Source organism: Eleutherodactylus coqui, chromosome 4 (assembly GCF_035609145.1).
Source record: "Eleutherodactylus coqui strain aEleCoq1 chromosome 4, aEleCoq1.hap1, whole genome shotgun sequence".
Classification (NCBI taxonomy): Eukaryota; Metazoa; Chordata; class Amphibia; order Anura; family Eleutherodactylidae; genus Eleutherodactylus; species Eleutherodactylus coqui.
The window spans coordinates 60,213,127-60,223,785 of NC_089840.1; the positions used below are offsets into that span (position 1 = coordinate 60,213,127).

General features: G+C 42.6%; 1 long non-coding RNA gene across 1 annotated transcript; it reads right to left on the bottom strand.

Moving 5' to 3' along the window:
• Window positions 1-742: 742 nt before the first annotated feature.
• On the bottom strand, window positions 743-7,695 carry LOC136625403 (uncharacterized). Its single transcript, XR_010792545.1, has 2 exons — window positions 6,458-7,695; window positions 743-3,154 (listed from the first exon to the last, which is right to left on the bottom strand). It is a non-coding gene; the product is annotated as an uncharacterized lncRNA (long non-coding RNA).
• Between the last annotated feature and the right edge of the window lie 2,964 nt (window positions 7,696-10,659).

Sequence of the window (10,659 nt, forward strand, 5' to 3'; positions counted from 1 at the left end):
ATAATGCCCGTCCCAGCGTTCCCCCAGCAGTCATAATGCCCCTCACAGCATTCCCCCAGCAGTGATAATGCCCCCCAAGCAGTCCCCCCAACAATAATAATGCCCCCCCAGCGGTCCCCCAACAGTAATAATGACCCCCAGCGGTCCCCCAACAGTAATAATGACCCCCTTAGCGGTCCTAATGCCCCCCCAGCCCCACATACTTACCCCTCCTCCTCTTGGAAGCGCCACTCCTCTTCTGCCTGATTGCTGGTGCACACTGACGTCAGTGTGCTGTCGGATGCCTCCTCCCCTTGTTCTCGCGAAACCAAGTAGGAGACGTCGGGGGACGGGGAGGAGGATCCCAGCTGCACACTGATGTCACAGTGTGCGCCGCAATCAGCGCTGAGTGAATGCCTGCAGGGGAGCCACGGCCCCTGCAGGAATTCACTAATGGGGTGAGTGGCCGATGGTGAAGCGTGCCAGCAGGGAGGGCTCTGCGTGCCGCCTCCGGCACGCGTGCCATAGGTTCGCCACCACTGTTCTAGACCATGTCGCGGCAAAAATATATGGCCGTCTAGGGAAAGCGGAGTGTACCTTGTGAATGACGTCATATGACCCATGCTACGGCGATAGCCTGGTGAGGGACAGCAGAGTGTACCCTGTGACTGAAGTCTAGGTGACCCGTGCAGTAGGGCTGCTCACACCTAGAGTTCAGTACGTCATATGACGGAGGAATTAAATGTCAGAGCCCACACAGTAATGGATTCATCAAAGTAATTCCCAACAAATCGATGTCGGGCATCTTTATTTATAGTCCCCTTACAATGGGGTGTCGCAACATCATTGGACAATTAACTATGCAGTTTATTGGTTAGTTTCCAATCCAACATTTGTCATAGGTCAACTTAACCCTTCATTTGCATACCTTCCAGAATCTTCCAAGTCAGCAGTGAATAACCTCTTGATGGAGTGCTGAGGGGCCCAAGTAGCTCGAAGTTCTTATCTTATCAACACACATGTATTCCCTGTACTTTAGCAAAGCATGTGGTCGGCCATTTTGTGTAGTCCTTTTCATGACTCTGTGGCGTAATATTAAATATTACTTATATACCCACATTTACATACATATAGGCACACATACATACATGTGCACCTTCATATATACATACACATACATATGCACATATATATATATATATATATATATATATATATATACATACATGTATATCCATATATATACACATCCACATATTTCTAGTTTATGAACATTATTCTCTAGTCTTAGTGTGAGGCGTCAACCCCTCCCTTAGTATCTTGTTATTCCTAGGGCCCCTTCAGCTAACATGTGGAAGCTTCTTGATATTCTTATCTCATCTAGAAATATGTCCCTAGTTTGTGAAGTAACTTCTCCTGGTATATTTCAATGGCGTCTCTAATTGCGCAGTTTTAATTCATATAACAATTATAATACCTTAATTTCCATTACATCTCCTCCTCTTATATGATTTGAAACTGGGCAATGCAATCTTCCTGCGGTGGCTTCTTAACGTCCTCCTCTTCACAGTTAGTAAAATATATATATTCACAGAACACATTATATTCTATGTTGCTATTATCTTATGCTTTTGTCAAAGATGACTCCTGTGATAACAGGTGTCTCATTACCAGTTCCTGGTCTCGTAGGTAGTTATAGTGAATCACTTTTTAACATACCAGAGAGCATTACCTGGACCTTGGTTACTTGCTCCTTAAGAGAACAGCGACGCACATGATTTATTCTTACATCATGTATATACTCACCCAATATGCTACTTGATATGTCAACTCCTAAAGCTTCACACACTATACTCTAACTCCTAGAGTTTAAATTTCTAAGAAACACAACACTTTATTATCTTCCCGATCAGCCCTATTACTGCTACTCTTAATATTTCAATATATGTTAACTCAAAGACACATATACAATTTTATTATCATGACACAAATGTGTATTCTTCATTGTTTCCACTGTTTTGAGATCATCTCTGCTTTCCTACTATGTTATACCACGCAAATATCTCACTCTCCTTCCCGATCCCAAACTAAACTATCCTACAGGGGCAGGTTGCCTTACCTAACACTGGGAGAAGGGCATAAACGCCTTGGGCTCTCTTCAGGAGTCCACACCCTTTACCCATACAAGGTAACACCCCGTAGGGCATCCCCTCGCTGGAACCTATGGCAGCTATGCTATCCCTGGGTAGGAGAAGGAGCGTGCGTGTGTCTTCATGAGACAAGCAGAAGCGGAACACAATATTGTGAAGAGGTGTTTAGGAAACACATTTCAAAGTACAGTCCATCTTTGTTCAGCTGTCCATAACTCATGCAGAATGCAGTCTTTGTAAGCGAACAGTACTTGCTGCTTTACTCTGTGGTTCAATAGCTTCATAGATCAGGTAAGCTAGTATGATAGAGATCATGGAGATTTCTCCTTAGAGATGATACTGGAGGGACAACAATTCCACAATGTTAGAACACATATAAATATTAGACTTTTTAAAGTTTATATTTGTCTGTTTCCCAGTCTCAATCTGTGATTCATAATTTGTGTTTTTCATCAATCAGATAACAATTCTTCAAAAATGCTCATTATTGGTCATTAAGTTAGACTGAGCATATTTATACATCTCTCAACCTACATTCTATACTTTAACACTCTAATTAGGATGAGTAGCTAAGCTAGCATTTTAAAATTCTTAACACATTTTATCACAATCCAAACATTAAACACTGAGGAGAATAAATGGATGGCATCCACTGGGCCGTAGGTTTACTGCCTGAGCCTCATTTGCTCTGGCCTGAGATCATATCAGTAAAGTTCAGTACTCCCACTGCAATACCTATTGCTCCCAGTAGGGTGTCATACCATTACCCCTTCCCCATTATTATTATGAGGATAAGTATTACATTTATTTTACATAGGATACAATGATATATGATTACTCTCCTGCCATGGTCACTCTCTGGCAGTGACCAGCGTGAACCCAGTTTGTTTTCCCTTCAGGCTTCACTGAAGTGGCTGTTGTCATCAGAACATGTTAAGGACCCTCATAGCGTGGTCCTGGAGATTTCCTTACATGTTTCCAATATCCTGGCTCCAGAACATGTGTTGTATACACGGAGTCAGGATCTGGAAGGGAAGCAAACACTGGTTTATGCATCAAATATAAATGTTTCTACAGGGCCTGGACATATCCAGAGAAAGTACCATACTGTATAGAAGCCGTTATTTCTATTGTCTCTGGAATCCCATACCCACAGAATTACCTCGTTCAACAATTTGGTTGCTACCTCTGTAGTGGCAAAACGATACCTGATTGGACAGGCCTTAACGTATACAGATAAGCTGTCAACACAGATATGGCATAATATACAAATTTGCAACCTTTAGAAGTGGGTAGAGCGGCCCAGGTGTGCCTCTGTGCTGTCTTCACTACTCTCCCTATGTATGTAAAGCACAAGTCATATGCTCCTGGGTATACCTGGCAGCGACCGTGCTGAATCCAGGAACAATCCAATGTTGAGACACAAGGTTTCACATCAGTCTTTGACTGGTGTGTCTCTCTGTGTGCACAATGGGCCATCATTGAGTAGAGGGCATGAGAGAGACATAAGCAGTGGTCTCTTCACACAGACCGGCGTCCGTCTGGCTTGCCCCTGCCTTCGTCCAGCAGCTCAGTTATTAAGCTCACTGGAGGGGCCGGGGTTACAGGTTTGGACGTTGACTTAACCCTCTTACCCTAGGTCTTGCCACAGCTGCCTTGGCAGCAGCGCCCACACGTGCGTTTCCTTTTGCTTCTATTCTGTCCTCCTCTATTATCCCTAGCTATATGAGCAACATAAGAGCCTGCATATTAGGCCATAATCTGTGTATATGTCTGCCTTACCCTCTGCCGCTCTACATGCTTCTGTCAGGGCCTTCACTTCCGCCTCCTGTGCTGACAGATGAGGTGGAAATGGTTCTGCTTGTTACCTCATTCTGTGTGACTGCTACATACCGCTGTACCTGCCATGTTCCTGGTATCCTCAGCCATCTCCAAAACAAAACTTAAAATCTGGGTTAGCCATCAGTTCATCATTATACATATTCAAACCCCTCAGTTTCTTGTGACAGGAAGGTAATGCGGTCAGGTGACAGGAGTGCATCCTATTACTGTAACAAAAAAAAAACTAAAATATTCTGTCTTTCTCCCCCCTTCTAAATCCAGCGGAAGACCGAAGTGCGGTATAGCGCCCAACCCAGCCACATGGCTTCTGCCGGATTTAGAAGTACACCACAAAACAAAATATGGGGGTAGAAGTAACTGTACACATGTTATAAGTAAATACCATAATACTGCCCTGATACATATACTGGGCATGTCCTTGACATAAAAATGTGTTAATCCTACATATTTATTTATCTCTCCGCCAATTAGGAATGCCAGACAAAACCAAGACTCTGACCGTAATATACCTGTGAGGACTGTATAGCACTTGAAATAAGCAGAACTAATACATATATGTCCAATATATATCATACACAGCCTGAGCTGTACATTTTCTATGTATGTTATAATTATTTAGTACTCATCGTCACAATATTCTTTAGCACAGGTGAAATACTAATTTACCAAGGGTGTTACATGCATCATTCTGTCTGGTCAGCTAAAACTAAGAGTCTATATTGTAATGCTGACATTGTGTTCTTACCAAAACCGTCACTTCCCAGCAGTGGCCACCTACTGGTTGTGAGAGAGGCAGAAAACAAAATATATAAACCATGTACAAATACTATAGAGATATGCAGTTATTAAATGTAAAGGGAAATTCTATCAACAGCTCAGATAACAACAAAACATGTAATACTGCATTCTGAACATATTATGTGTGGGGGCAGCGGTTGGTGGTCTCCGTATGCAGATGTCTCACCAGTACAGCAGGGTAACAAGTCAGTAATATTAACCTTTGATGCTGGACCGTAAGCTGTCTATACAGCGACCTATATCTTCGCCCAATCTTTCTCAGCTGTGTTATAGTCTCTCTTTTCCTGGATGTCTAGTGTCTGAGCATAAAGTTGCTTGCGGAGATTGTCATTGTCAAAGTTAACTTGTATAAACTCTGTACACTGTCCCAGTCCAGTAATTGTCTGCGTATGCGAAGATGTTCCGTCATCTGTCACTACTGTGTCTGTATAGTCTAAGTTATCGACACTCTTATAAGTCAATCTATTGCAATCAGCGCATCTGACAGGGGTGCTTATTGTCTCCTGGATTATCTGCCTAGTGAGCGTTTGAACACATACTTCCCCTTCCCCCTCATTTCCCAGTGAGCCTTCCATGATCCACCTGGGTATTACTAAGCCTCAGGTGTATCCTGCATAATCATGTACAAATGTCATCACATAGGTGGATGCTTCCCCCCCCCTTTGTCTATGCACAGCCGTCTGGGGCTGATACCACCCCAGTGCCGTCACAACGGGTCACTAGGCGAAAAAATCCACCTCCGTCTGGTACCCTATGGGGCTGATACCACCCCAAAGTGACCAAGATGGGTGATGATATAAAGCTTAATATAATGGCTCACTTCATCGTCCTACCCAGGTTGCGCATACCCAGGTCACGGTGGTGAATAAGTTGAATCTCACCTACCTCAGTACCAAAAGAAAACTTATAACTCAGAGAAACAACAACATTTTAGCCGGCCGGCATCTATACAATGGCATCTGTGCCATACATGTATATACTTACGGGAAATGGGGGCAACTCAACTGCTACTGCTGTTCATACATCAGTGACTTAAGGGCAATGCAGTACATTGAGTCATTGTCCAATTCACCTCTCTGACAGTGAAATTGGATTACACATATACACTTATAATGCTGGGGAATTGTCAGCTGCTGAAGACCTACAGGCACCTCACAGCAATCTATCAAATGTGTGTTGTTAACAAAAATCATAAAAACTCCACTAGGAATGCAATTAATTAAATTAAATTAATTAATTAAGTAATAATGTAAAATATATATATATATTCTCCCCAAGTTGCGGTAACAGCAATAAACTCTTATCTATACATATTCAGTCTCTAAGAAGTCAATTGGCAGTCTGCCAAAATTAGTGTAATCTGCTACAGACGGGTTGCGGTAAGTTAACTCATTGCATCTGACAAAAATGCACTCGTCAACAGTAAGTTATTTGAATAACAGCGTCTTTAAACTAATTTAACTGCACTGTATCTTACGTTGTGTCACATATAACAGTCAAGTCAGTCTTGTCATCTGGGTCTTTATATAGCGTGCACGTGACATGTACATATATCTGCAGGCTGTTCCCTTCTGTATTGTCAGTCTATGTAATGCTTAAAAGGTCTTATTCCCTCAGTCAAGGGAGTCTCTGTACACACAAAACTTTGTCATCACATATAGAATAGTCATTAACACATTTAGACATACCATAAAAGTGTCAGTCTAAGACCTTGCAGCCAGCGACAGTCAATACAGAAAAAGTTACACAAATAAATCTGACAGACTCAGGAGGAGCACAGAGGAGGGAACAGATAAGCACATTTAAAGCAGCAACATTCACTAGTACACTAAACAGCGCATGACGTCACACACCAAACCACAGACCAGGGAGCAGAGCTCAGGAGACAGGCAGTAACACAATGGGTTACTTACCGCGGTCTCTCTGTGTCCTGGTCTCCACCTCCGGAGCGTCCGTGGCTAGGGGTGCTGTTGTGAGGCCCGCTTCATTCTCCACCAAAAATGTCGCGGCAAAAATATATGGCCGTCTAGGGAAAGCGGAGTGTACCTTGTGAATGACGTCATATGACCCATGCTACGGCGATAGCCTGGTGAGGGACAGCAGAGTGTACCCTGTGACTGAAGTCTAGGTGCCCCGTGCAGTAGGGCTGCCACACCTAGAGTTCAGTACGTCATATGACGGAGGAATTAAATGACAGAGTCCACACAGTTATGGATTCATCAAAGAATTCCCAACAAATCGATGTCGGGCATCTTTATTTATAGTCCCCTTACAATGGGGTGTCGCAGCATCATTGGACAATTAACTATGCAGTTTATTGGTTAGTTTCCAATCCAACATTTGTCATAGGTCAACTTAACCCTTCATTTGCATACCTTCCAGAATCTTCCAAGTCAGCAGTGAATAACCTCTTGATGGAGTGCTGAGGGGCCCAAGTAGCTCGAAGTTCTTATCTTATCAACACACATGTATTCCCTGTACTTTAGCAAAGCATGTGGTCGGCCATTTTGTGTAGTCCTTTTCATGACTCTGTGGCGTAATATTAAATATTACTTATATACCCACATTTACATACATATAGGCACACATACATACATGTGCACCTTCATATATACATACACATACATATGCACATATATATATATATATATATATATATACATACATGTATATCCATATATATACACATCCACATATTTCTAGTTTATGAACATTATTCTCTAGTCTTAGTGTGAGGCGTCAACCCCTCCCTTAGTATCTTGTTATTCCTAGGGCCCCTTCAGCTAACATGTGGAAGCTTCTTGATATTCTTATCTCATCTAGAAATATGTCCCTAGTTTGTGAAGTAACTTCTCCTGGTATATTTCAATGGCGTCTCTAATTGCGCAGTTTTAATTCATATAACAATTATAATACCTTAATTTCCATTACAACCATCTCCACAAAAAAAGGAGTGATGATAGTCCTATTGCAAGAAACACATTTCCAAGCTGCAAATGTTCTAAAATGTATGTCACACAACTACACAACTTGGCATCATAACCCTCACCCTACTACTAAGATGTGTGGCGTATCAATAGCCATTCATAAACAAATTCCCCACCAAACAATCTCTACAGAAGCAGACCATGAGGAGCGGTACATATTCCTCAAGGTAGCTGTGGGTACAAACATTTACAATAGCAAATATTTATTTACCCAATCAATCACAGGTGCCCTTGGGACTTAAGATGCTGAAGGCGCTATCGCGATTTGCTGCCGGCTCCAATGTGATACTGGGTAGAGACTTGAACCTTTGCTAGATTCGTCCACGGGAAGGTCCTGTGTCTCTTTTGCCGTTTAGTTGACAGGCTCACTTACCAACTTTGACTATCCAGAGACTTCCAATAAATAATCCCTGTCTGAGCATAAAATCAATGGGAGCCGTGCCTGCAGTTACAAGCACTGGCCACTCCATAGGGGCTTCAACTTCGACCTTTGTGTATTTGGGGCGGAGGTCTCCGTGCCAACCTCCCCAGCCGATCAATTATTGATGACCGATGATAGGAAATCAATAGTATTTTTGACCAGAAAACCACTTTAATGCACATGGAGAAACTTTGTGCCTGCGATGACAGCAGGTTCTCTAGTTTCTACTATACATGGGCTCCTTGGATTATGTATCGTTCCCCTCTTAGTTTGCAAACGTGGCTCCTTAAGTAATACTTAAGTAATATTTAATCTGGTTTACCTGCACCCGCGCATCTGACTTCCGATTCCTGACTCCTTATCTATGTCCTTTCTGCTTCATTCTTTACTCGGCCCTACTTTACCTTCTCTCTTATTGTAACGTTTCTAATTTGGTTTCCTTAAGTTTGTTGTCCCGAGTCACAAAGTTTATGGCAGAGACTTGGAGTTTAGTATTTAGAAGATCTGAAAAACAGAAGCTATGGATTATCGGGTCATGGAAATGTAAAGTTTTATGGGATTAACACTGTATATCTCGTCATCCAGAGGAATATCATGTCCTTTTCTTTACTTGAAAATGTAGTTTTGCAATACAAATATTTTGAACCTAAAAGATGAAAACTAATTGCATGTCATGCAATTTGCTTATCATTTTCATGCGCGAGCAAGTAGTGCCTTATGCGAGTACCTGCCCAATCGACTCTAAAGATTCGGCTGCCGGCGCGGGTGAGAGGTGAGTTGCGGCGGTGAGCAGGGGGGAGAGAGGGAGAGAGAGATCTCCCCTCCGTTCCTCCCTGCTCTCCCCCGCCGCTCCCCGCCTGCTGCCGGCAGCCGAATCTTCAGAGACCAGTGGGCAGGTACTCAAATAAGGCACTACTCACTCGAGTAGTTTGCCTTAGCTAATATGCTCGCTCATCTCTAGTTAGGTCCAATTGACACAGCCCTATTTTCTGTCTCTATTACGTCCAGGTTTTTTACGGGCATAGTAGGAACAGCATGCAATGTCATAAATCTGCATTGGTGTATTTAGATGAGTGTTTTTTTTTCTGCTGACCAATCGTTCATGTAAAAAAAATATTAATAAAAAGAAAATGCAGCATATCCTATTTTTCCTGTATTTTCTGACTGAAATCGTGCATTAAAATCGATGGGATCACATACAAATTCAGCATATATCCAGTTGCATGCATATTCACTGCATTTTTTTATGCATGTTGCCAGAAGATAGTGGAAAAAATGACCTCAGTTTTCATGTATATGAAAATATATAGATGCATCAAAAACGCGTGCAATATGTATATACACAGTGAAAACGCTACGCTTTTTACTGATTGAAGTTGCATACACCAATGTAAATGAACCCTTACTATGGGGGTCACATCTTTCACACGTGATATTTGCATTCAAGTAGCATGAAAATCTCAAGGTCCGTTTTTTACTGACCAATGTAAAACCCACCCTTGTGAATATGGCCTAAGGGCTCATTCACATGGACATAGGAGTGAACAGGCGCACAAATCTCCCGTTTGTGCGCCCATTCAGACGGTCCGTTCCGGCAAGTATACGCCAAGCCTGGAATATTGTCGGGCGGGGAGAGACAGTTTAGCTCTGCTAAACTGCCTCCACCTTTGTGCTAAGCTCCTGCCCCCTCCCATTGCTGGCAGCCGACAAGGGGTGGAGAGGGGTCTTAGCAACTAGCTCCCGCCCCGTCCCGCCCCCTCCTATTGCAAACAGCCAGCAAGAGGCGGAGAGGAGGAGGAAAAGGGGTGGGAGTTCAGCAGACACGCTGCTAAAGTCCCTCCCTTCTCCAGCAGCTTCCATAGGCTCCCATAGGAGTCTATGGGAGCCGTCGCTGTATTCCGGCCGGAAGATAGTTCATATAAAAGCACCCGGCCGAAATGTGTACCTTATGCGCTATCTAGGCCAGAGGCGGGCGCTTTTACGCCACAGGAATATGACCATCTAAACTGGGGCATTGTAAACCAATGTTTATATATATTTTTTTATTTTTCACTACTTTTGCACAATAAAAACACATTTTTAAAGAAAAGCAATTGAATCTGCATCGCTGCATTCTAAGACCCATGACATTTTTACTTTTCTGGCAATGGCTATGGCTATGTGAGGGCGTGTTTTTTGAAGAGTTGTAGTTTTTATTTGTACCACTTTGGGGTACATGTGGCTTTTGGATTGCTTTTATTGTGTTTTATGGGAGGTCAACAAAATGCAAAAAAAAAAAAAAATTCTGGCATTTACAAAATGATTGTTATGGCATTCACTATGTGAGATAAATAACAAAATATTTTAACTATCTGGGTTGTTACGAATGCGACAATACCTATCATGAAGTGAATGGGACTCAGAACGGCTGCTGTAAATAGGAGTATGATTGTGCTCAGATGTAAATATTGAATAGACTGCAGTGCTGGCACGAGTGCCACGG